The following is a 25,070-nucleotide window of genomic DNA, read 5'->3' as shown; positions in this document are numbered from 1 at the left end:
GTCTTCCTGAGTCCAGGGGGTTGGCCTCTGGAGAGCTGGGCTGTTGGTCAATGAAAAGTGAGTGTAAAAGCCAATGTCTTTTGGAGAGAGGCTGACTTTATTCAGGAGCCCTCTCTCTTGAGGGTGTTCTGCCACGTTCCTTAGTTTTTCCACCATCTGAGCCTCTCCTGCCTTGCGAGCCCCCCTGAGGGCACATCTTACCTGAAACAGGTGACAAAGTAGAATGACTGGTGAAGCAGGATGTTCTGGGAAGTAATGTAAAGCCAGTTGCCTGACTTGAAATGTGTTCCCCTGATGGGCTCAAGGGAGTGCTGACAGATTGGGAGCAGGGAGGCACATGGAAGACTTAGTGAAATACCACCCTCCATAAGGCCTCAGATGATTCTGAGAGAGTGAAGCAACAGGAGGACCAGGCCAGGCTCCCAGGTGCTCAAGAGCAGTGCCAATGGAACTGGGTCTGGTCAGGAGGCAGAAGTTTGGGATGAGAATACCTGGGAGTGGGAATAGCCACTAGAGGTCAAGGAGCTCTGACACACCGAGATGCTGCTTAGTGTTGGCCCTTCCAGGGTTAGAGATGGGGTTGGAGGTGGTGCTGGTGGCACCCCAAGGACCTCCCAGTGAGGAAAGTTGAGTTACAGCTCCCTGGACTCTCAGGACCCAAACACATCCCCTGGGGGTGGCTGCATAGTTCTTCCATCATGACCAGGTGGTCAGTTCCATAGGGATCACGGAGCCCTAAGTATTGATGATTTGACCGTCAATCTGGGGAGCACGTGCATTTGGACCCGTAGTCTTTGGTTTCTCCAGCACTATAACCCTGAATCCACAGGTACTTGGTTTGAGCCTTGGGCATGTCTGATTTGGAGAATGGGGCTTTGGTGGGAGGTGGCACCTGGAAAGCAGTGCTTGAGGACATGAATGGAGAGTAGTAGAAGTGGCATTTTTGGCTTCACAGGATGTGCTCTTTCCTGGGTCTAAGTCTCAAATTCCTCCCTGTGGTTCCTATTTTTTCCTAACTGAGCCATGGCTTGCTAAAAGTAACCCACAAAAATGAACAATGGTGAGGAACAGGTTGCAAGTATTAAGGCAACCAGATGCATTTACAGGTGGTGAGCCGAATTGAAGTGGGATTAGCCGGATGACATGGGGTAGTGGTGATGGGCAGGGAGGAGGAGGGAGAGTCACAGGAGACTTTGAGAGAGACCTCTGGCCCCTGTAAAGCACACGGTTGTACTTAGAAGGAGGGCAGGAGGGAGATGCACCTTCAGGTGAACAAAGCAAGCGTGGTGCTAGTGTGGCTTTGGTCAGGATACGGGATGAAGGGCTCTGAACTTTTGATAATTCATCACCGCAAGGCAAAGGAGCACTGACAGAGCCCAGCAGCTTCTTGGCATTGGTGAATCCCAGCCCAGAAGTTGTGTTCGCGTTGGCGGAGGTGGATCCCCCTGAGACACGTATTGCAAGGAGGGCCAGGTTACAGTTTGCTGCTGACTCTCAAGTCTCAATTGACTCACCCAATAGAAAGGACTTGTGCTGCCCTTTCCACCTTTCATACAGCTCTGTAGCCAGATGATCCCCCAGGAAGTGTCCATTTAAAGGTGGTCGCATACAGGCCACAGCTGACCCTTGAGTCTGAAGTAGAACACCCCGTAAAAGGGAAAGTGTTCTGCCTTCCAAATATCAGGGTCACCTTCAGTCGACCCAGCCAGCCCAAAGCCCATGTTGTAGGACAGGCCATCAGGGCTCCTATGGCCTTGGGGTTCCCCAGAAGTAGAACTCTGAGCAGGCAGGCATGTGGCTGTATTACTGGACATGCAGATTCCCAGAGTCCAGGGGTTTGGAGAGCTGGGCTGCTGGTCATCACTGAAGAGCGAGTGTAGAGCCAATGTCTTGTGGCGGGCAGGCTGTCTTTATGCAGGAGTCCTCTCCTGAGGGCGTTCTGCAATGCGCCTTACTTTTTCTCCATCTTACCTGAAGCCAGGTGACAGAAAACAAAGGCTGGAGATGTGGGGTGTTGTGGGGAATAATGTAAAGGCAGTTGCCTGACTCGGTGTGTTTCCTTCATGGACTCAAAGGAGTGATGACACAGGGAGCTTGGAGGCATATGGAGGACTCAGAGAGAGAATTACCACCTCCATAAGGCCTCAGATGACTCTGAGAGAGTGAACCAGACAGGAGGACCAACTCTAGCTTATAGGTACACAAAAACTGTGCCAACAGTACCAGGTGTGGTCAGGAGGGAGGAGTGTGGGACAAGAGTGGTAATGGCCACTAGAGGAGGAGGAGCCCAAACATACTGAGAGATGCTGTTCTGTGTTGGCATCTTGAGCATAGGAAATGTGGTTGGAGTGGGCGCTGGTGGCACCTGGAGGACGTGCCCAGTGAGGTCAGTTCAGTTACAGGTTGCTTCTGACTCTCGGGTGCCAAACGCATGTCCCAGGAGTGGGTGCATAGTTCCTGCTTTATGACTATGGATCATTTCCATAGGGATCCTGAAGCCCTAATTACAGATGATTTGACAGGCTCTCTGGGGTGCGGTGGTCTTACAGCCCTTGGGTTCTGCAGCATGAAAACCCAGAATTCACAGGTACTTTGTTTGAGCCTTGTGTGTGTCCCTTTACCAAAATGGGGCTTGGTCAGAGGTGGCATCTGGAAAGCAGTGCTTGAGAACCTGAGTGGAGTGCGTAGAAGCGGCGCTTTGGGGTGGCCAGGATGTGCTCCTTCCAGGGATTTCAGTCTCAAATTGTTCCCTGGAGTTTCTTTTTCTTCTTTGTCTACCTGTCCCACTGCTTCCTGCAAATTATTCCTGAGGAACTAACCAGAGCTTGTAGGTCACATGTATTAATTCAGGCTTATGAATTTCCAGCTGTTGAGCTGAGTTGAAGTGGGATTGGCCGATGGATGTAGTGTATTGCGTTGGACAGGCTGGATGATGGAGAGTCCCAGGAGATTTTGAGAGAGACTTCTGGCCTCTGTAAGGCACAAGGTGGAACGTAGGATGAGAGCAGGAGGGAGTTCAGCCTTCAGCTGAAGGAGGAGAGTGCAGCGCATCCATGGTTTTGGGCAGGAGGCAGGAGGCAGGAGGAAGGGCTCTGAGTTGTTATTTGAGGGGTTGGCTGCCAGAGGGTGACAGAGCACTGACAGGGCCCAGCAGCTGCTTGGCATTGGCAAACCCCAGCCCAGAGGTGAGGTCGGAATTGGGTGAAGTAGATCCCCATGGGACATGCCTTGCCAGGAGGGGTAGGTTACAGGTCTAAATTAACTCACCTGAGAGGAAGGACTTGTCCTGCTCTTATCATCTGTGGGTCACTTTCAGACAGCTGGTGGAGCCTAAATTCCAGATGATTGGACAGGATCTCTGATGGCCTTCGGCTTCTGCAGAGGCTGACATCTCAGCCAAAAGGCATGAGGCTGAGGACTATGCTTTCAGTGCTCTCAGTCTGCAGGGTTTGCCCTCAGGACAGATTGGCGGGTGCTCATGAATTGAATGCACTAAAGCCGTGCTCCCTTGATCAGCCCACAGGCTGCATTCATCCCAGAGATGGGTCTCTTGAGGATTCCCTGAAAAGTTTCTTCTTTTCCTTCCTTCAGAGCCTCTCCCTTCCTCTAATTCGCCCTGGAGGGGAAAAACAAACCTCTGGCCAAAACCCAGAAACGGAAGAGTGGGGAACAGGATTCATTGAAATCCTGTCACAAGATTTGGATGGGTTTGAGTCAAGGATTTAGACGGGTGGGGAAGGATTGGGAGGAGTGAATGCCATAGCTGACTTTAAGAGAATGATAATGCCCCTAGAATGAGCAGGATTGTTCTTAGAGTGAGAGGAGGGATTAAATCCACCTTTTGGAGCACAAGCCAAGGGCATTCCTTCCTGTTCAGGAAGCTGGAAGCAGGGCTGTGAGTTGTCATTAGAGAGAATTGCCACCAGAGGGCGCCAAAACACATTTCAAGCCCAGCAGAGGCTTGGTAGTATCACCTCCAGGTTCAAAGATGGGTTTCAAGATGGGGATGGGTGGATCCCCCAGGAGATGTCCTTCGAAAAGAGGTTACGTACAGGTCTCAGGTGACTCTCCAGTCTGAATTGGCACACCCGGTAAAAGGGAACATGTTCTGCCCCCCAAATGCCATGGTCACATTCAGTCAACTCAGCTAACCCAAAGCCCACATCATTGTATGCGCCACTGGGGCCCACAGGGCCTTGGGGTTCTCCAGAAGTAGGAGTGTTAGCACGCAGGTGGCCAGCTGGGGCTTGGGGCCTGCGGGGGCTTGGCCTCTGGAGAGCTGGGCTGCTGGTCGTCAATGAAGAGTGTGTGTAAAAGCTGACGTCTTATGGCGGGCGGGCTGTCCTTATGCAGGAGCCCTCTCTCTTGGGGGTGCTCTGCATTGTTCCTTAGATTTTCCTCCGTCTGTGCCTCTCCTGCCTTTCAAGCACCACTGAGGGCACATCTTACCTGAATCCAGGTGACACAGAGTGAAGGCTGGTGAAGCGGGGCAGGGTGGGTAAATCAGGATGCCTGACTCAAAGTGTGTCCCCCCGATGGATTCAAAGGAGGGCTGACACACAGGGAGCAGGGAGGCATGTGGAGGACTTAGGGAGATACTGTCCTCCACAGGCCTCAGAGTCTGAGAGAGACGGGAGGACCACACCAGGCTCCCAGGTGCTTAAGGGCAGTGCCCGCGGAACCAGGTGGTGTCAGGAGACAGAAGTGTGGGACGAGGCTGGCTGGGAGTTGTGATGGCCACTAGAGGACGAGGAGCCTGACGCACCCAGCGGCTTGGCATTGGCATGTCCCAGCCCAGAGGTGCAGTGTGAGTCCGTGGTTTGGGTCCCTCTGGTGTCTGCCTCGTGAGGGGGGCTAGGTTACAGGTCACCTCTCACTCTCGGGTCTATATTAACTCACCTGATAGGAAAGACCTTGTCATCTCTGGGTCACTTTCAGACAGCTCAGGGAGCCTGAGGTCCAGATGACTGGACATGCTGTCAAGACTTCTGACTGGGAGTTCCCGTCATGGAGCATTGGAAATGAATCTGACTAGGAACCATGAGGTTGCAGGTTCGATCCCTGGCCTCACTCAGTGGGTTAAGGATCCAGTGTTGCTGAGAGCTCTGGTGTAGTTTGCAGACATGGCTCTGATCTGACGTGGCTGTGGCTCTAATTAGACCCCTAGCCTGGGGACCTCCATATGCTGCAGGTGCGGCCCTAAAAACCAAAAAAAAAAAAAAAAAAGGCGAGAAAAAAAAGAATGTCTGCCAGAGGGTGCTGAAACATCGTCCAAGCCCAGGAGCAGCTTGATAGTGGTACATCCACGCTTAGAGATGGGGATGAGTGGATCCCCCAGGAGGTGTCCATTGAAATAGGGTTACTTACAGGCTTCAGCTGACACGCCAGTCTGAATTGGCACACCCGGTAAAGGATTCTGCCTTCCAAATATCAGGGTCACCTTCAGTCGGCTCAGCTAGCACAAAGCCCACATTGTTAGACAGGTCTGCAGAGTCCAGATGGCTGAGAAATAGAACTCTCAGCAGGCAGGCAGGCAGCTGGCTGGAGTATTGGGCGTGCAGTTTTTCAGAGTCAGTGGTTTGGCCTCTGGAGAGCTGGGCTGCTGCTGGTCATCAATGAAGAGTGAGTGTAAAACTGATGTCTTTTACCTGGCAGGCAGTCTTTATGCCAAGACGTCCCTCTTGAGGGTTTTCTTCAAAGTTCCTTAAATATTTATTCCTCCATCTGAGCCTCTCCCTCCTTTCAAGAACCACTGAGGGAACATGTTACCTGAAGCCAACTGACACAGACTAAGGGCTGGTGAAGCGGGGAGGGGGTGGGGGTGGGGTGGGGAACTAGTATAAAGCCCATTACCTGACACAGAGTTTGTTCCCCAATGGACTCAAGGATTTCTGAGAGATGGGAGCAGGCAAGCCCATGGAAGACTTAGAGGCAGAAATACCACCCTCCACATACTCTTGCCTCTCCGAGAGAGAGAAAAAGACCAGATCTGGCTCACAGAAGCTCAAGAGCATTGCCAGTGGAACAAGGTGGGGTCAGGAGGCAGAAGTTGGGGACGAGACTGGCCGGAAGTGGTAATAGCCTCTAGAGGATGAGGAGCTATGACATGCCCAGCGGCTGTTTGGTGTTGGCACTACCAGGCTCAGAGAGGTGGTTATATGTGGTGCTGATGGCAGCCTGAGGATGTGCCCAGTGAGGAAATTCCAAGGTATGGGTTCTTCTGGCTCTCAGCCCCCAAACACATCTCCTGGGAGTGGGTGTGTGTTTCTTCCTTCATGACTAGGGGTCATTTACACAGGGGTCACCAAGCCCTAAGACCAGATGATTTGACAGGCTATCAGGGCTGGAGCTGGTTGGGGGGGGGGTGTCTGAAAGCATTTGGGTTCTCCATTGGTATAACCCTGAATCCACAGGTATTTTGTTTGAGCCTTGGGCATGTTCATTTAGGATACTGGTGCTTTTGTCCTGGGTGACATCCAGAAAGCAGTGCTTGTGGACCTGAGTGGAATGTGTAGAAGCAGCATTTTGGTTGGCCAGTATATGGTACTTGCTGGGATCTAAGTCCTAAATTCCTCCCTAGAGTTCCTTTTCCTCTTCTTCTTCTTCTTCTTCTTCTTCTTTTTCGTCTTTTTACCATTTCTTGGGCCGCTCCCATGGCATATGGAGGTTCCCAGGCTAGGGGTCAAATTGGAGCTGTAGCTGCCAGCCTACACCACAGCCACAGCAATGCAGGGTCCAAGCCACATCTGCCACCTACACCACAGCTCACAGCAACACTAGATCCTTAACCCACTGAGCAAGGCCAGGGATCGAACCCATAACGTCATGGTTCCTAGTCAGATTTGTTAAGCACTGAGCCATGACGGGAACTCCCTTTTCTTCTTTTTCTACCCGAGCCATGGCCTCCTATATTTGACTCCCAAGGACGATCCATAGAGAGAACTACGTTGTGTGTATTAATGCAGGCAGGTGAATGTCCAGCCTGTGAGCTGATGTGAAATGGGATCCACTGCTGGATGTGGGGTAGTTTTGTGGCATAGGGAAGAGGATGGAGAGTCCCAGGAGGCTTTGAGAAAGGCATCTGGCCTTCCGTAAATCACAGGGTGGTATTTAGAGTGACGGTAGTGGGGACTTCTGCCATCAGGTGAACAAAACCAAGCACGGTGCACCCATGGCCCTAGTCAGGAAGCAGGAGTTAAGGGCTCTGAGATGCTATTCAAGAGAATGGCCGCCAGAGGGCGACAGAGCTTGACAGCTGCTTGGTATGGGGGAGTCCCAGGCCAGAGGTGGGGTTTGAGTTGGGGATGGTGGATCCCCCTGGGATATGCACGGAGAGGAGGCATGTCCTGCCTATAAATCCTTCACATCTGTGGGTTTCTTTCCAACAGCTCTGGAAGACAAATGTCCAAATGATTGGCGAGGCTGCTAAGGGTTCTGACTGACTTCAGATTCTGCAGAAGCTAACGCCTGATCCCAAAATGTGTGGGATTGAATACTGGGCTTGCAGGGCTCCCAGATCAGGCGTGCACGGTGTTTGACCTCTGGACAGCTGGAGGGTGTGCATGAATGGAATCCTCAAAAGCAATGCTTCTTTGGCCGGCAGGTTGTGTCCCCAGAGACAGGTCTCTTGAGGGTCCTCTTAAAATTTGCTTCTTTTTTGTCCATCTGAGCCTCTCCCCTCCTCTCATTCCCCCGTGAGGGGAACATCTTACCTCTGGCCAAGTCCCAGAAATGACGAGTAGGACACAGATTCATTGAAATCTGGTCACCAGATTTGGATGGGTTCACCTCAAGGATTTAGAGTGGTGGGGAAGGATTGGGAGGAGTGAGTGCCATGGCTGACTTTGAGGAAAAACCACCCCCCTGTATGGTGCTGGCTTGTCCTTCAAGTGAGAAGATGGATTAAATGGACTATGGAATGCACTAGCACAGGGCAACCCATCCAGGGGGGTCTGTTCATGGGGCAGGAGGCAGGGCTGTGGGTTGTCCTTCAGAGAATAGCCACAACGGAGGCCAAAGCATGGCCCAAGCCTAGGAGCTGCTTGGTAGTGGTGCCTCCGGGCTCAGAGATGGGGCTTGAGTTGGGGATGGGGGGATCCCCCAGGAGGGGTCCATCGAAAAGGCTTACTGTAAAGGCCAGAACACTCTCCAGTCCAATTTGGCTCACCTGGTAAAAGGGAATGTGTTCTGCCTTCCAAATATCAGGGTCACCTTCAGTTGACTCAGTTACCCCAAAGCCCACTTTATTGTACATGGCCTCAGGGTTCATACAGCTTCGTCGTTCTCCAGAAGTAGAGCTGTGAACACACAGGCAGCTGGAGTATTGGGCATGCAGTTTTCCATAGTCCAGGGTTTTGACCTGTGGTGAGCTGGGCTGCTGGTCATCAATGAAGGATGAGTGTAAAAGCTGACAGCTTGAGGTGGGCAGGCTGTCTTTAGGCGGGGACCCTCTCTCTCTTGGGTGTGTTCTGCAAAATTCCTTAGATTTTCCTCCATCTGAACCTCTCCCTCCTTTCGAGCACCACTGAGGGAATACATTACCTGAAACCAGGTGACACAAAATACAGGCTGGCCAAGCCTGGTGTGATGGGGAACAATGTAAAACCCGGCCCCATGATTTGAAGTATGTTCTGCTGATGGACTCAAAGTGCTGACAGACAGGAAACAGGGTGGCAGGTCAAAGATTTAGAGAGAAAAATACCACCCTCCATCCAGACTTAGATTGTTTTGGGCGGTGTGGGGGGGGGGAGGCACCAAATCGGGCTCCCAGGTGCTCAAGAGCAGTGCCAACAGAACTGGGCGTGCTCAGGAAGGAGAAGTTTGACACGTGAGTGGCTGAGAGTGGTTCTGGCCACTAGAGGACAAGGAGCCATGACATGCCCAGCTTCTGTTTCGTGTTGACACTGGCAGGCTCAGGGATGGGTTTGGAGGTGGTGCTGGTTGCAGACCAAAGATGTGCCCAGTGAGGAAAGTCAGGTTACAGGTTGCTTCTGACCCTCAGGTCCCCAAGACTTCTCCTGTGAGTGGGTTCATAGTTCTTCCTACACGACTAAATGGTCTTTTCCTTGGGGATCATGGAGACTGATCTACAGAAGATTTGATAGCCTGTCTGGACCGGGAGGCATCGGTGGTCAGAAAGACTTTGGGTTCTCCAGCAGAATAACCCTGAATCCACAGGCACTTGGTTTGAGCCTTGGGCATGTCCATTTAGGAGAATCGGGCTTTTGTCTGGGTGGCATCTGGAAAGCAGTGCTTGTGGACCTGAGTGGAGTGTGTAGAAGCAGCATTTCTGGCTGGCCAGGTTGTGCTCCTTCCCAGGTCTAAGTCTCAAATTCCTCCCTAGAGTTCCTTTTTTCCTTTTCCCCCTGAGCCTCAGCATCCTGTAAGTTACCCATGAGGAATGAAACATAATGAGAACTAAGTCGCAGGTATTAAGACAGGAGGATGACTGTAAAGCTGATGAGCTGACTTGAAGTGGGATTGGCTGGTGGATATAGGGTAGCGGTGTTGGATAGGGAGGAGGAGGGGAGACTTTGAGAGAGACTTCTAGGCATCTGTAAGGTACGGGGGGGGGGGTTCTTAGAGTGAGATTAGGAGGGAGTTTGGCCTTCAGGTGAACAAGGTGAGTGCGGTGCTCTGAGTGGTTTGCTCAGAAGGAAAAAACTCTGAGTTGTTATTAGAGATATTGGCCACCAGAGGGCGATGGAGCACCAGCAGAGCCCAGCAGCTGTTTGTCATAGGAGAATCTGAACCAGGAGGCTGGGGATGGTAGATCCTCAGGAGACATGCCTTCTGAGGAGGGCTGGGCTACAGGTCGCCTCTGACTTTCCGGTCTAAATTAACTGACCTGAATGAAAGTCCTCCCCTTTCCATCTGTGGGTCGCATTCAGACAGCTTGGGCAGCCTAAAGTCCAGATGATTGGGCAGGCTGTCTATAGTTCTGACCGCCTTTGGATTCTACAGAGGCTGTATCTGAGACAAAAGGCATGGAATTGAATATTGGGCTTGCAGGGTACCCTGAGGAGGCTTGCACGGTGTTTGTCCTCTGGACAGCTGGGCAGGTGGTCATGAATGGAGGGTGCAAAAGCAGTGGTTCCTTGCTCAGGCCCCAGGTTGCCTTGGCCCCAGAGACTGGTCTCTTGAGGGTTCTCAGAAAAGATTCTTTTTTTTCCTTCTGAACCTCTCCCATCTTCTCTTTACCCTGAGTGGAAAATCTTACATCTAGCCAATTCCCAGAAAAGAAGATTGTGGAGCTGATTCATTGAAATCTGGTCACATGATTTGAAGGGTGTTTGACTCAAGGAATTTGAGGAGGGGAGAGGATTAGGAGGAGGGAGTGCCATGGCTGATTCTGAGAGAATAATTCCCCCCCCCCCCCGGAATGTGTTTGGTTGTTCTAAGAGTAACGGGGGGGGGATTAAATCTACTATTGGTTGCACAAGCCAAATGCATTTCAACCAGGGGCTCTGTTCAGAAGGAAGGAGGCAGGGCTGTGAGTGGTCATTAGCGAGAAAGGCCACCAGAGGGTGCTGAAGGGAGGTCCAAGTCCAAGAGCTGCTTGGTAGTGGCACCTGCAGGTTCAGAGATGGGGTTCAAATGGGGATGGGTGGATCATGAAGGAGATGTCCATCAAAAAGTGGCTACGTACAGGCCACAGCTGACTCTCCAGTCTGAGTTGGATCACCCAGCAAAAGGGAAGGTGTTATGTCTTAAAAATATCAGGGTACTGAGTTCCCATCATGGCTCAGCAATTAAAGAATCAGACTAGCATCCATGAGGATGCAGGTTCAGTCCCTGGCCTTGCTCTGTGGGTTAGGGATCTGGTGATGCCATGAGCTGGGGGGTAGGTCAAATATGTGGTTCAGATCCTGTGTTGCTGTGGATGTGGCACAGGCCAGCAGCTACAGCTCTGATATGACCCCTAGCCTGGGAACCTCCATATGCCACAGGTGTGGCCCCAAAAAGCAAAACAAAAAACAAACAAACAAAAAATGGGGGTAACTTTCAGTCGACTCAGCTAGCCTAAAGCCCACATTACTGGATGGGCCATCAGGGTTCAGACATGCTTTAGGTTCTCCAGATGTAGAACTCTGAGCAAGCAGGCAGCTGCTTGGGGTATGGGGCACGTAGTCTTCCTGAGTCCAGGGGGTTGGCCTCTGGAGAGCTGGGCTGTTGGTCAATGAAAAGTGAGTGTAAAAGCCAATGTCTTTTGGAGAGAGGCTGACTTTATTCAGGAGCCCTCTCTCTTGAGGGTGTTCTGCCACGTTCCTTAGTTTTTCCACCATCTGAGCCTCTCCTGCCTTGCGAGCCCCACTGAGGGCACATCTTACCTGAAACAGGTGACAAAGTAGAATGACTGGTGAAGCAGGATGTTCTGGGAAGTAATGTAAAGCCAGTTGCCTGACTTGAAATGTGTTCCCCTGATGGGCTCAAGGGAGTGCTGACAGATTGGGAGCAGGGAGGCACATGGAAGACTTAGTGAAATACCACCCTCCATAAGGCCTCAGATGATTCTGAGAGAGTGAAGCAACAGGAGGACCAGGCCAGGCTCCCAGGTGCTCAAGAGCAGTGCCAATGGAACTGGGTCTGGTCAGGAGGCAGAAGTTTGGGATGAGAATACCTGGGAGTGGGAATAGCCACTAGAGGTCAAGGAGCTCTGACACACCGAGATGCTGCTTAGTGTTGGCCCTTCCAGGGTTAGAGATGGGGTTGGAGGTGGTGCTGGTGGCACCCCAAGGACCTCCCAGTGAGGAAAGTTGAGTTACAGCTGCCTTGGACTCTCAGGACCCAAACACATCCCCTGGGGGTGGCTGCATAGTTCTTCCATCATGACCAGGTGGTCAGTTCCATAGGGATCACGGAGCCCTAAGTATTGATGATTTGACCGTCAATCTGGGGAGCACGTGCATTTGGACCCGTAGTCTTTGGTTTCTCCAGCACTATAACCCTGAATCCACAGGTACTTGGTTTGAGCCTTGGGCATGTCTGATTTGGAGAATGGGGCTTTGGTGGGAGGTGGCACCTGGAAAGCAGTGCTTGAGGACATGAATGGAGAGTAGTAGAAGTGGCATTTTTGGCTTCACAGGATGTGCTCTTTCCTGGGTCTAAGTCTCAAATTCCTCCCTGTGGTTCCTATTTTTTCCTAACTGAGCCATGGCTTGCTAAAAGTAACCCACAAAAATGAACAATGGTGAGGAACAGGTTGCAAGTATTAAGGCAACCAGATGCATTTACAGGTGGTGAGCCGAATTGAAGTGGGATTAGCCGGATGACATGGGGTAGTGGTGATGGGCAGGGAGGAGGAGGGAGAGTCACAGGAGACTTTGAGAGAGACCTCTGGCCCCTGTAAAGCACACGGTTGTACTTAGAAGGAGGGCAGGAGGGAGATGCACCTTCAGGTGAACAAAGCAAGCGTGGTGCTAGTGTGGCTTTGGTCAGGATACGGGATGAAGGGCTCTGAACTTTTGATAATTCATCACCGCAAGGCAAAGGAGCACTGACAGAGCCCAGCAGCTTCTTGGCATTGGTGAATCCCAGCCCAGAAGTTGTGTTCGCGTTGGCGGAGGTGGATCCCCCTGAGACACGTATTGCAAGGAGGGCCAGGTTACAGTTTGCTGCTGACTCTCAAGTCTCAATTGACTCACCCAATAGAAAGGACTTGTGCTGCCCTTTCCACCTTTCATACAGCTCTGTAGCCAGATGATCCCCCAGGAAGTGTCCATTTAAAGGTGGTCGCATACAGGCCACAGCTGACCCTTGAGTCTGAAGTAGAACACCCCGTAAAAGGGAAAGTGTTCTGCCTTCCAAATATCAGGGTCACCTTCAGTCGACCCAGCCAGCCCAAAGCCCATGTTGTAGGACAGGCCATCAGGGCTCCTATGGCCTTGGGGTTCCCCAGAAGTAGAACTCTGAGCAGGCAGGCATGTGGCTGGATTACTGGACATGCAGATTCCCAGAGTCCAGGGGTTTGGAGAGCTGGGCTGCTGGTCATCACTGAAGAGCGAGTGTAGAGCCAATGTCTTGTGGCGGGCAGGCTGTCTTTATGCAGGAGTCCTCTCCTGAGGGCGTTCTGCAATGCGCCTTACTTTTTCTCCATCTTACCTGAAGCCAGGTGACAGAAAACAAAGGCTGGAGATGTGGGGTGTTGTGGGGAATAATGTAAAGGCAGTTGCCTGACTCGGTGTGTTTCCTTCATGGACTCAAAGGAGTGATGACACAGGGAGCTTGGAGGCATATGGAGGACTCAGAGAGAGAATTACCACCTCCATAAGGCCTCAGATGACTCTGAGAGAGTGAACCAGACAGGAGGACCAACTCTAGCTTATAGGTACACAAAAACTGTGCCAACAGTACCAGGTGTGGTCAGGAGGGAGGAGTGTGGGACAAGAGTGGTAATGGCCACTAGAGGAGGAGGAGCCCAAACATACTGAGAGATGCTGTTCTGTGTTGGCATCTTGAGCATAGGAAATGTGGTTGGAGTGGGCGCTGGTGGCACCTGGAGGACGTGCCCAGTGAGGTCAGTTCAGTTACAGGTTGCTTCTGACTCTCGGGTGCCAAACGCATGTCCCAGGAGTGGGTGCATAGTTCCTGCTTTATGACTATGGATCATTTCCATAGGGATCCTGAAGCCCTAATTACAGATGATTTGACAGGCTCTCTGGGGTGCGGTGGTCTTACAGCCCTTGGGTTCTGCAGCATGAAAACCCAGAATTCACAGGTACTTTGTTTGAGCCTTGTGTGTGTCCCTTTACCAAAATGGGGCTTGGTCAGAGGTGGCATCTGGAAAGCAGTGCTTGAGAACCTGAGTGGAGTGCGTAGAAGCGGCGCTTTGGGGTGGCCAGGATGTGCTCCTTCCAGGGATTTCAGTCTCAAATTGTTCCCTGGAGTTTCTTTTTCTTCTTTGTCTACCTGTCCCACTGCTTCCTGCAAATTATTCCTGAGGAACTAACCAGAGCTTGTAGGTCACATGTATTAATTCAGGCTTATGAATTTCCAGCTGTTGAGCTGAGTTGAAGTGGGATTGGCCGATGGATGTAGTGTATTGCGTTGGACAGGCTGGATGATGGAGAGTCCCAGGAGATTTTGAGAGAGACTTCTGGCCTCTGTAAGGCACAAGGTGGAACGTAGGATGAGAGCAGGAGGGAGTTCAGCCTTCAGCTGAAGGAGGAGAGTGCAGCGCATCCATGGTTTTGGGCAGGAGGCAGGAGGCAGGAGGAAGGGCTCTGAGTTGTTATTTGAGGGGTTGGCTGCCAGAGGGTGACAGAGCACTGACAGGGCCCAGCAGCTGCTTGGCATTGGCAAACCCCAGCCCAGAGGTGAGGTCGGAATTGGGTGAAGTAGATCCCCATGGGACATGCCTTGCCAGGAGGGGTAGGTTACAGGTCTAAATTAACTCACCTGAGAGGAAGGACTTGTCCTGCTCTTATCATCTGTGGGTCACTTTCAGACAGCTGGTGGAGCCTAAATTCCAGATGATTGGACAGGATCTCTGATGGCCTTCGGCTTCTGCAGAGGCTGACATCTCAGCCAAAAGGCATGAGGCTGAGGACTATGCTTTCAGTGCTCTCAGTCTGCAGGGTTTGCCCTCAGGACAGATTGGCGGGTGCTCATGAATTGAATGCACTAAAGCCGTGCTCCCTTGATCAGCCCACAGGCTGCATTCATCCCAGAGATGGGTCTCTTGAGGATTCCCTGAAAAGTTTCTTCTTTTCCTTCCTTCAGAGCCTCTCCCTTCCTCTAATTCGCCCTGGAGGGGAAAAACAAACCTCTGGCCAAAACCCAGAAACGGAAGAGTGGGGAACAGGATTCATTGAAATCCTGTCACAAGATTTGGATGGGTTTGAGTCAAGGATTTAGACGGGTGGGGAAGGATTGGGAGGAGTGAATGCCATAGCTGACTTTAAGAGAATGATAATGCCCCTAGAATGAGCAGGATTGTTCTTAGAGTGAGAGGAGGGATTAAATCCACCTTTTGGAGCACAAGCCAAGGGCATTCCTTCCTGTTCAGGAAGCTGGAAGCAGGGCTGTGAGTTGTCATTAGAGAGAATTGCCACCAGAGGGCGCCAAAACACATTTCAAGCCCAGCAGAGGCTTGGTAGTATCACCTCCAGGTTCAAAGATGGGTTTCAAGATGGGGATGGGTGGATCCCCCAGGAGATGTCCTTCGAAAAGAGGTTACGTACAGGTCTCAGGTGACTCTCCAGTCTGAATTGGCACACCCGGTAAAAGGGAACATGTTCTGCCCCCCAAATGCCATGGTCACATTCAGTCAACTCAGCTAACCCAAAGCCCACATCATTGTATGCGCCACTGGGGCCCACAGGGCCTTGGGGTTCTCCAGAAGTAGGAGTGTTAGCACGCAGGTGGCCAGCTGGGGCTTGGGGCCTGCGGGGGCTTGGCCTCTGGAGAGCTGGGCTGCTGGTCGTCAATGAAGAGTGTGTGTAAAAGCTGACGTCTTATGGCGGGCGGGCTGTCCTTATGCAGGAGCCCTCTCTCTTGGGGGTGCTCTGCATTGTTCCTTAGATTTTCCTCCGTCTGTGCCTCTCCTGCCTTTCAAGCACCACTGAGGGCACATCTTACCTGAATCCAGGTGACACAGAGTGAAGGCTGGTGAAGCGGGGCAGGGTGGGTAAATCAGGATGCCTGACTCAAAGTGTGTCCCCCCGATGGATTCAAAGGAGGGCTGACACACAGGGAGCAGGGAGGCATGTGGAGGACTTAGGGAGATACTGTCCTCCACAGGCCTCAGAGTCTGAGAGAGACGGGAGGACCACACCAGGCTCCCAGGTGCTTAAGGGCAGTGCCCGCGGAACCAGGTGGTGTCAGGAGACAGAAGTGTGGGACGAGGCTGGCTGGGAGTTGTGATGGCCACTAGAGGACGAGGAGCCTGACGCACCCAGCGGCTTGGCATTGGCATGTCCCAGCCCAGAGGTGCAGTGTGAGTCCGTGGTTTGGGTCCCTCTGGTGTCTGCCTCGTGAGGGGGGCTAGGTTACAGGTCACCTCTCACTCTCGGGTCTATATTAACTCACCTGATAGGAAAGACCTTGTCATCTCTGGGTCACTTTCAGACAGCTCAGGGAGCCTGAGGTCCAGATGACTGGACATGCTGTCAAGACTTCTGACTGGGAGTTCCCGTCATGGAGCATTGGAAATGAATCTGACTAGGAACCATGAGGTTGCAGGTTCGATCCCTGGCCTCACTCAGTGGGTTAAGGATCCAGTGTTGCTGAGAGCTCTGGTGTAGTTTGCAGACATGGCTCTGATCTGACGTGGCTGTGGCTCTAATTAGACCCCTAGCCTGGGGACCTCCATATGCTGCAGGTGCGGCCCTAAAAACCAAAAAAAAAAAAAAAAAGGCGAGAAAAAAAAGAATGTCTGCCAGAGGGTGCTGAAACATCGTCCAAGCCCAGGAGCAGCTTGATAGTGGTACATCCACGCTTAGAGATGGGGATGAGTGGATCCCCCAGGAGGTGTCCATTGAAATAGGGTTACTTACAGGCTTCAGCTGACACGCCAGTCTGAATTGGCACACCCGGTAAAGGATTCTGCCTTCCAAATATCAGGGTCACCTTCAGTCGGCTCAGCTAGCACAAAGCCCACATTGTTAGACAGGTCTGCAGAGTCCAGATGGCTGAGAAATAGAACTCTCAGCAGGCAGGCAGGCAGCTGGCTGGAGTATTGGGCGTGCAGTTTTTCAGACTGGCATTGCTCTGAGCTGTGGTGTAGACCAGCAGCCTTCACTCCTTTTTGACTCCTCACCTGGGAACTTCCATATGACTCTGCAGCCTTAAAAGGGGAAAAAATGGAAGAAAAACGGGGTGTGTGTTCTTCATGAATGGAGTGTGGAAACCTCATGATAGATTCGTGGTCAGCTTTGGGGTCCTTTATGGTTTTTTTCTCTCAGGTGACCTCCCCAATTGTCCTGCTTCCCTTCCTATCTGAGCCTCTTCCTCCTCCACCGCAACCCTGTTAGTGGGACCTATCTGAAAACCTGTAACATTCATTGGGGTGGAGGTTTACTGATTTAAGTCTGGCTCACAGGTCTAAAGGGTGCTGTTTGTTTTAAGTCCTCTTCACAGGATTGAAAATGTGGGGCCTCTTACAGATTCCAGGTAGTGGGTGGTCTAGGGTGGGGTGTGCACTGGGAGACTTGGAGAAAGTCATGACTCCATCTGTAGGTCATCTCCTTGGGTTGAAAGGGAGATCTGTAACCAAATCCAGCTGGGGGGGGGGGGGTGTTGTACAAGGCCAGGGCAGACCCAGGGGCGTGAGCTAGAAGGGCTGAGAGTTGGTGTTAGAGCAGATGGCCACCAGGTGGCACCAGAGCACAAGCAGAGCCCCCCTGCATCTCCCTGGCCTCACTTCCAGGCTCAGAGATGGGCTGAAAGTTGGGTGCCTAGAGTCTGGGGCTAATTTATGGGCCCCTCTGATTTTCTGGACCAATTGGTGAAACTTGGGAGGAAAAAATATGTGTGCCTTCAGCATCAGATTGGCTATCCCAACCTGGTCAGATAGCACAGGGACCAGAGAGTTTTCCAAGGTCTCTGGGGTCAGACCAGCCTTTGTTTTTCAAGAGGCAGGACTCTGGACCCACCAATCTCTGTCTTGCATCCTGGAATGATCATTTGCAAGCCACTGGCTTCTGTAAAGTTGTCATGTGGAAAAAGGGGCTGGTAAATATTGTGACGATTTTGGTGGCTGGCAGTTTGTATCGTTGTGCCTTTTCCCTCAAGACATTATCCCTAACTTACTTCTATTTCCCCCGAGCCTTTTTTTTTTCTGGCCTCCAACCTCTGACAGGGAGCAGATTTTAAGGCAGGTTCCATGAATGAAAGAACGCTGATTGACTTAAAGTGATCAAGAGCCAGTGGTCAGGGAGGCAGAGGGTTTTGAGGTATTGCAGTGGGTTTCATTGGGATGAGTGCCCTGGGAGACTTTGAGAAATACCCCCAGTCTGCAGAGCAAATCGTGGCACTTAAATGTGAGGAGGAAGACATCAAGCTGGCAGGTGACTAAGGCCAGTGCCTTCTTGGGTGTGGGTTGCTGAAGGAAACAGGAAGCATGAAGAGTTGTCATTAGAGGGGCCTGCCACCAGATGGCGCCAGAGCAGAGGCAGAGCCCATCTGCAGCTCCCTGTCCACACCTCTAGGCTCAGAGGTGGGTTTGAATTCGGGTTGGTAAGTACCCCAGGACATGCCCAGAGAGTTGGGGTTAATTTCAGGGTGTCTCTGACACTCTGTCCGAAATTGCCTCACCTCAGGAAGGGGAAATACGTGTGCCCTCATTCTCTGGTGGGTATTTCCAGTGTCGTTCAGTTGCCCTCAGGGGTAGAGAGTCTGAAAGGTTCTCTAAGGTCGGGTTGACCTTAGTTTCTCAAGGGGCAGAACTCTGGACCACACATATCTGTCCTGAATCCTGGACTTGGAATCTTTACGCCTCCAGCTTCCAAGAATGTGTCATGTAAAAAAACCTGGCTGGTAGTTGTGAACAGAGCATGGAAAAGGGGTGGGTTTTGCTGGGCTGCTATGCTAATTTCTCTGCTTTTTCTCTCAAAGTCCTCGCCAAACATCCTTCTTGCCCATTAGAGTCTCTTTTTTCTCTCTGACTCGTTACAGGGAACAGAACTGAAGGCAGTTCTTATGAATTCAGGTAGGATGATTGATTCTAAGACACTCAAGACCCAGTGTGTGGGGAGGCAGAGGGTTTTAATGGACTGGGGTAGGGTAGGTTGGCCTGAGTGCTCCAGGAGACTTTGAAAGAGAAACATTCCAGTTTGTAGTGCCCTTCATAGCACTAGAAGCACTCATAGCACCACAGCCACAGCACCACAAGATCTGAGGCATGTCTGCAACCTGCACCACAGCTCACCATATCCTTAACCCACTGAGTGAGGCCAGAGTGTAGCACTCAGAGTGTGAGGAGGAATGAAATCCAGCTGGCAGGAGTCTAAGGCCAGTGCAGGCCCCCCCCCGGGGGGGCTGTTTGAGGGAAACAGGTGGAAGGGCTGTGAGTTGATGTTAGAGCTGAGGACCACCAGACAGCACCAGGGCACAGGGAGGTCCCTCTTCTCTTCCTTGGCTGCACCTCCAGCCTCAGAGCTGAAGTTGAAGATGGGTTGGCAGGACACCCAGGAGGTGCCCAGTGTGTTGGTGTTGGTTACAGGGTGACTTTGATGCTCTGGCCTAAATTGCCTAACCTCAGGGTGGGGATAGGCCTGTGCTTTCAGCATCTGATGTGAATGTCGAGCCCAGGTAGCCCAGGGGCCAGAGTGTTTGCCAAGTTCTCTGGGGTCAAATTGCTTTTTCTTTCTCAAAAGGCAGGACTCCAGATTTGAAATATCTGTCTGAATCCTGGGCTTACAGGAGCCTCGAGCCTCCATGAAGTGTTATTTTTTTTTTGTCTTTTTTCCATTTCTTGGGCCGCTCCCATGGCACATGGAGGTTCCCTGGCTAGGATTCGAATCGGAGCCTCAGCCGCCGGCCTACACTGCAGCCACAGCAGCACAAGATCTGAGCCATGTCTGCAACCTACACCACAGCTCACCAGATCCTTAACCCACTGAGAGAGGCCAGGGATCAAACCTGAAACCTCATGGTTCCTAGTTAGATTCGTTAGCCACTGAGCCATGACGGGAACTCCAATGAAGTGTTATGTTAAAAAAAAATGCGGGAGTTCCCAATGTGTCACAGTGGAAATGAATCTGACTAGGAACCATGAGGTTTGCTGGTTGGATCCCTTGCCTCTCAGTGGGTTAGGGATCTGGTGTTGCTGTGAGCTGTGCTGTAGGTCACAGACAAAGTTTGGATCCTGCATTGCTGTGGTATAGGCAGCAGCTGTAGCTCTGATTGGACCCCTAGCCTGGGAATCTCCATGTGTGGCCCTAAAAAAACCAAAAAAAAAAAAAAAAAAAGGTGGGTGTTTGTGAATGGAGCATGTTAAAGGGGCAATATTTTGGTGGCAGCTGTGCCAATCTATGTGCCTTGTCTCTCAAGAGTTCTACCTGCATTTCTAACTGTGCTTCCATTTGAGATTTTCCCTGTTTCTAAGCGGGTTTCTGGGAGCCGCCCTGAACACAGGTGGTTGAAATAAACAAGGCGCTTGGGAACCAAGAGGCGGGGAGGCGGGGACTCTCACGCTTGGGGCAGAGGCGGCCGAGGTGAGTGCGCTGGGCGCCTGTGAGAAGGAAAGGCCTGGCTGCTGGGCAGTCCTTGCGCTAAAAGGGGAGGAGGAAGGACATCCAGCTGGCAGGGGTCAGACGCCAGCACATCCTGCTTAGCCGCCAAGGGAATGAGAAGTGAAGGCTGTGAGCTGTTGGTGGGAGAAAACACAGCCTTTGTTTTCTCAGAGGCAGGACTCTGGACTCGCAAATATGTGTCCTGAGTCCCAGACGTACAGGTTCCGAGCCGCCAGCCTCCTGAGGTCGTCCCGTGTGAAAGGGGCGGGTGCTCATGAACAGAGCTTAGAGCCCCGGCGCTCATTCTGGGGGTGGCTGGAGAAGCCCTGGGTCTCTTCCTCAAGACCCTGTCTCCCCAAACCTCACTTTCCATCTGAGCCTTTTTTTTTCTGGCCTCTACCTCTGTATCCCAAGGAGCTGACTTGAAGGCAGGTCTTGCGAATGAAAGCGGATTGATTTAAAGACTCAAGACGCAGTGGGACAGAAGGCAGAGGGTTTGAATGTCTGAGGATCGGATAGGCTCCGTGCGGGCTCTGGGAGACTGAGAAGGACCCAGTGTCTGGGGTACTTCACTGTGCTGGGTGGCTGAGGAGCAATAAAATCAAGCAGCCAGGGCCCAAGGATAGTGTAGCTTCAGGGGCTGCTGCAGGAACAGGGAGGAAGGGCTGAGAGATGGGGTTAGAGCAGATGGTCACCAGGCCACACAGAGCCATGGTGGAGACCTTCTGCAGCTGCCTGGCAGCACATTCAGGCTCAGAGCCTGAGTGGAAGAAGGAATGTGGGTGCACTCAGCACAGGCTCATAGGTTTGGGGGTGATTGGGGTGCCTCCAATACTCTGTCCCAAAAGGCTTCACCTCAGGGAGGGGACATGGCTGTGCCTTCAGCATTTGATGGGCGTTTCCAGCCTGCCTGGGTGGCCCAGGGGCCAGAGAGTTTGGAAGGTTCTCTGGGGATAGATTGCTTTTTGTTTCTCAGAGGCAGGACTATGGAACCAAAATGACTGTCTTGAATCTTGGCCTTGCAATTGCCAAGCCCTACCCCCCAGGTCATTGTCATGAGGCAAAGGGGCTGGTGGTCATGAATGGATCACATAACAGTGGTGCTGGTTCCACTGGGTGACTGTGCAAATCGCTAGGCTTTGCGCTTCAAGACCCCTCCCCCAAATTCCCTCCTCTCTTTGGGGCCCCGTTTTCCTGTCCCCAAGCCCTGTTTCAGGGAGCAGACTTAAAGGTGGTTCTCAGGAATTAAAGTAGGGTAATTAAAAGGATTTTAATGCATTAAGTTGGGGTGGGGGTGTGTGCTGGGAGTCTTTGAGAGAATTGCCCCTCTCTCTGGGCACTTCACTTGGCTTAGAAGGTGAGGAGGAATTCCATCAAGCTGGCAGCTGTCCAAGGCCAGGAGAGCCCTGGGGGGCTGCTGAGGGAAACAGGAGGAAAGGCTGAGAGTCAGTGTTAGAGGAGACGGCCTCCTGACGGTGCCAGAGCACAGACAAAGCCCATCTGAAGCCCACTGGCTTCACCTCCAGGCTACGAGGTGTTGCCAAGAGGGGTTAGTGGGAGCGCAGGATGTGTTAAGATGGCTCACAGGGCACCACTGACTCTTTGTCACAAATAGACTCACATCAGGGAGAAGAAAGACGTGTGTTTTCTGCATCTGAGGGGTAGGTCCATCCAGCTCTGGCTGCCCAGGCACCAGAGAGGTGGACGTGTTCTCTGGGGTTGGTTTGTTTCTGTTTCTCAAGGGGCAAGGACACTGGACCCACAATATCTGTTTGAATCTTGGCCTTGCAATTACCAAGCCTGCAGCCTCTGTAAAGGCATCATGTGTCCAAAGGGGCTGGTGGTCATGAATGAAACTTGTGAAAGTGGTGCTATTTTGAGGGGCAGACAGGAATCTCTGTGCTTTATTTTTCAGGAGTTCTCCCCGAATTCTTTCTTCCCCTTCCATCTGAACCTCTATATCCTGTCTGCAATCACTGTTTCAAGGAGCACAACTAAGAGAAGATCCTGAGAGTGAAGGCAGCTGGGACTGATTTAAAGAAGGCTCTCAGTACCCAATGGTGGGGATATGTGTTGGGGTGGGGTAAGTTGGGGTGAGCACCCAGGGAGGCTGTGAGAGGGAAATACCCCAGTATCTAGATACTCATGTGGCTCAACAGCTGAGGAGAAATGAAATCAAGCAACCCAGGCCCAAGGCCAGTGTGAAATCAAGCTGCCCAGGCCCAAGACCCAGGTAGCTTCTAGGGTGGAAAAGAAACATGTGGAAGGGCTGAGAGATGGTGTTAGACTGAAGGTCACCAGGCTGAACCCCAGCTCAGGCAGAGCCACTGTGCAGATGCCTGGCTGAGACTCCAGGCTCAGAGCTGCAGTTGAAGGTCTGTGGGACACTCAGAACATGCTCATAGGTTTGGGGCTGGAAACAGGGAGCCTCTATGGCTCTGGCCAAATGGACTCACCTCAGGGAAGGGACACAACTGTGCCCTCAGCATCTGGTGGGCATGACAAAAAATCGGTGCCCCAGGGTCAGAGTGTGACAGGCTCCCTGGGTCAGCTGGCCCTGTTTCTCCAGAGGCAGACCTTTGGGTCCAGAAACAACAGTGTTAAAGATTGGACATTGCTGTTTTAAGCACTGGTCTTGGGCACAGACTGGTGTGACTGTCCTCTTCCTCTTCCTCAGCAAACTGAACACACAAGAGGAGAGGGTGTGATGTCAGCCTGGTTTCAGAAACCTGAACATTTGAGATTCAAGCCAGGTATTTGCTTGTCCCCTCAGAGAGTCTGTCAAATTTCTGGTCATTTATCAGAGAAACACACTGAATTTGAACCAAAGATGTGAGAGCAGAATTATGCCAATATCCTGAGGTGAAAGTAATTGGCCAGATGATAAGAGGCACCCTGTAACCCCATCTCAGCCCCGAGCACTTCCATGGGGTCTCATCATACAATGGGCAACCATGTATTTCAGCCTGAAGGAGAGGAGGGTCTCCGGGGTTCTCTAGAGCCCTTTGACTAGAATGTGCTGCTCTAACAGCAACTCTGAACCCTGACAGCCTCCAACAGCAGAAGTCTGCTCTGCAGTGTCCGGGGGCACTGCCAGTGTGATTTCCTTCCTCTTCTCCCTTTCAGTGCACAGACGTACACTATGGGCTGGGGTATGACAATCTCAGAGCCAGAACTCACCCCACACCCTGAAATCATTGACACCATTTGTAAGTCATGTGAGCAGCCCCTGATCAGTCAGCACCCTTCAACCCTGGGACCCAGCATGAAACCAAGGACCATCCAGCCTTTGTAAAAGTTACCTGGTTTTAGGTAACCTCCCTGCAGCAGGTGTCTGGCTGAGGAGGGAGAGGATCAGTTGGGAGGGAAGGAAAAGCTTGAGGAGATCTCTGGAGAGAAAGAGCACAGGTATGAGCACAGTCTGCACCCAAAACCACTGTACTGACATGGCACCTTCACAACCAGAAGGCTACCTTTCTGGAAGTACAATTCCACAGGGACCAGCCTGATTCTAGCAAGTTGTAGGGCCAAAATCCAAGCCAGGTATTTCTGGGTCCAGAGTTGTGCCTCCAAACCTCCAAGAGGACTCAGACCCGAGTTAGCCTGCAAACTCTCTAGCCATTGGGCCACCGGACCAAGGGCCCATCACCAATCTTGCCTGGGGGGCTGAAGGTAAAGTCCAGGTGATGAAGGGGGTGGGCACTCTGGTTCTATGGTGCATCTGGTGGCCATCACTCTAACAATCTCAAGCCTCCCTCTTCCTCCCACAGCAGAAGCCTGGGCCCCTTGCCAGCCTGATTTCCTAAGTCCTCTCCCTCACAGTGCACTGAACGGCATGATGGGGGGGACTATCTCAGAGTCAGCCAGGGCCCTCACCCCAACTGAGACCACCCAACTCCCTGAAATCAGACACCTTAGTAAGTTAAGGGAACCAGGTGGCCTCCATCAGCACCCTGAAGCCCTGCACCTGGCTTGAGATCAGGACTTCCCAGGCATCATTCACACTCCCTGGATTGAGGTAGGTTCCTTGACAGGGTCTCCCACAGAGGAGGAGGAGGCTCAGGTGGAACAGGAGGAAGAAGGAGGTGGAGCTCTCTAGAGAGAAAGGCACAGGGAGAAGCTGAGACCTTCCCCCACAGCACCACCACATTAATGCGCTGCATTCCTGAGAAAAGCCCAACTTTCCAGAAGCCAAATATCATGCCAGGCTGATTAACAACTCTGCATGCCCAAGATTTAAGGCAGGGGTTTCTGGGTCCAGTGATATGCTTCAAACTAGCAAAGGGCACTCAGACCCAAGGCAGCCTGTCAAACTCTCCCACCATTGGGCCACCTGATCATGCATAGATTGAACCTGAAATACGGTGGCTGAAACTTAATCCTCCTCTGAGCTGAGGTACATTGGGTTGCAGCATAGGAGGCACCAAGTACCCAAGTGCAAATGTCTGTGTACGCACTTGGTTCTCCACCAAGCCATTTGCACTCTGAGTCTGAGACTGGTGACATGGCCATTGTGGTGAGAGTAGGTGGGGGTCGGGGAAGCTCTGCTATTGCTCCAGCTCAGGCTGGTGGACAGAGGCCCTAACAGCAAGTCTCAGCCCTTCATCTGCCTCCCACAGAGGAACCCTGCTCTGCCCAGGCCTGGGGAAGCTGTCAGGTGACTTTCTTACTGCTTTCCCTCTCAGCACACTCAAATGCATGATGGGTGGGGAGAGACTGTCTCATTGTCAGCCAGGCCCCTCACCCCACCCACATTTATCCACTCCCTAAAATCAGCACCCCTCCTATTTAAGTCAGGCCAGTGGGCTTTGAATGAGCAGCCTAACTATCCAGGACTCACCTTGGAACACTAAACAACCCAGCCGTGATTCACCTTACGTGGATGGAGAGAGCTTC

The 25,070-nt window shown here is 52.1% G+C and overlaps 1 long non-coding RNA gene across 6 annotated transcripts in view; it reads left to right on the top strand.

Moving 5' to 3' along the window:
- Positions 1-25,070, top strand: part of LOC146398445 (uncharacterized) — a 100,069-nt gene that overhangs the window by 65,428 nt on the left and 9,571 nt on the right. For 2 of the 6 annotated variants that reach the window (XR_014820467.1, XR_014820465.1), the window contains exon 3: positions 22,090-22,234. This is a non-coding gene — a long non-coding RNA (uncharacterized LOC146398445). Of the gene's footprint in view, positions 1-22,089; positions 23,142-25,070 lie in introns of those variants that run through there. The other 4 variants (XR_014820462.1, XR_014820463.1, XR_014820466.1 and 1 more) reach the window with 2 other exon arrangements.

Source organism: Sus scrofa, chromosome 12 (assembly GCF_054392235.1).
Source record: "Sus scrofa isolate SSC_HxYL_T2T_F1_AM1 chromosome 12, Sscrofa_HxYL_maternal_Yorkshire_Landrace_v2.0, whole genome shotgun sequence".
NCBI classification, from domain to species: Eukaryota; Metazoa; Chordata; class Mammalia; order Artiodactyla; family Suidae; genus Sus; species Sus scrofa.
Note: the sequence above shows the minus strand (reverse complement) of the source record. Positions and strands in the feature narration are given on the sequence as shown.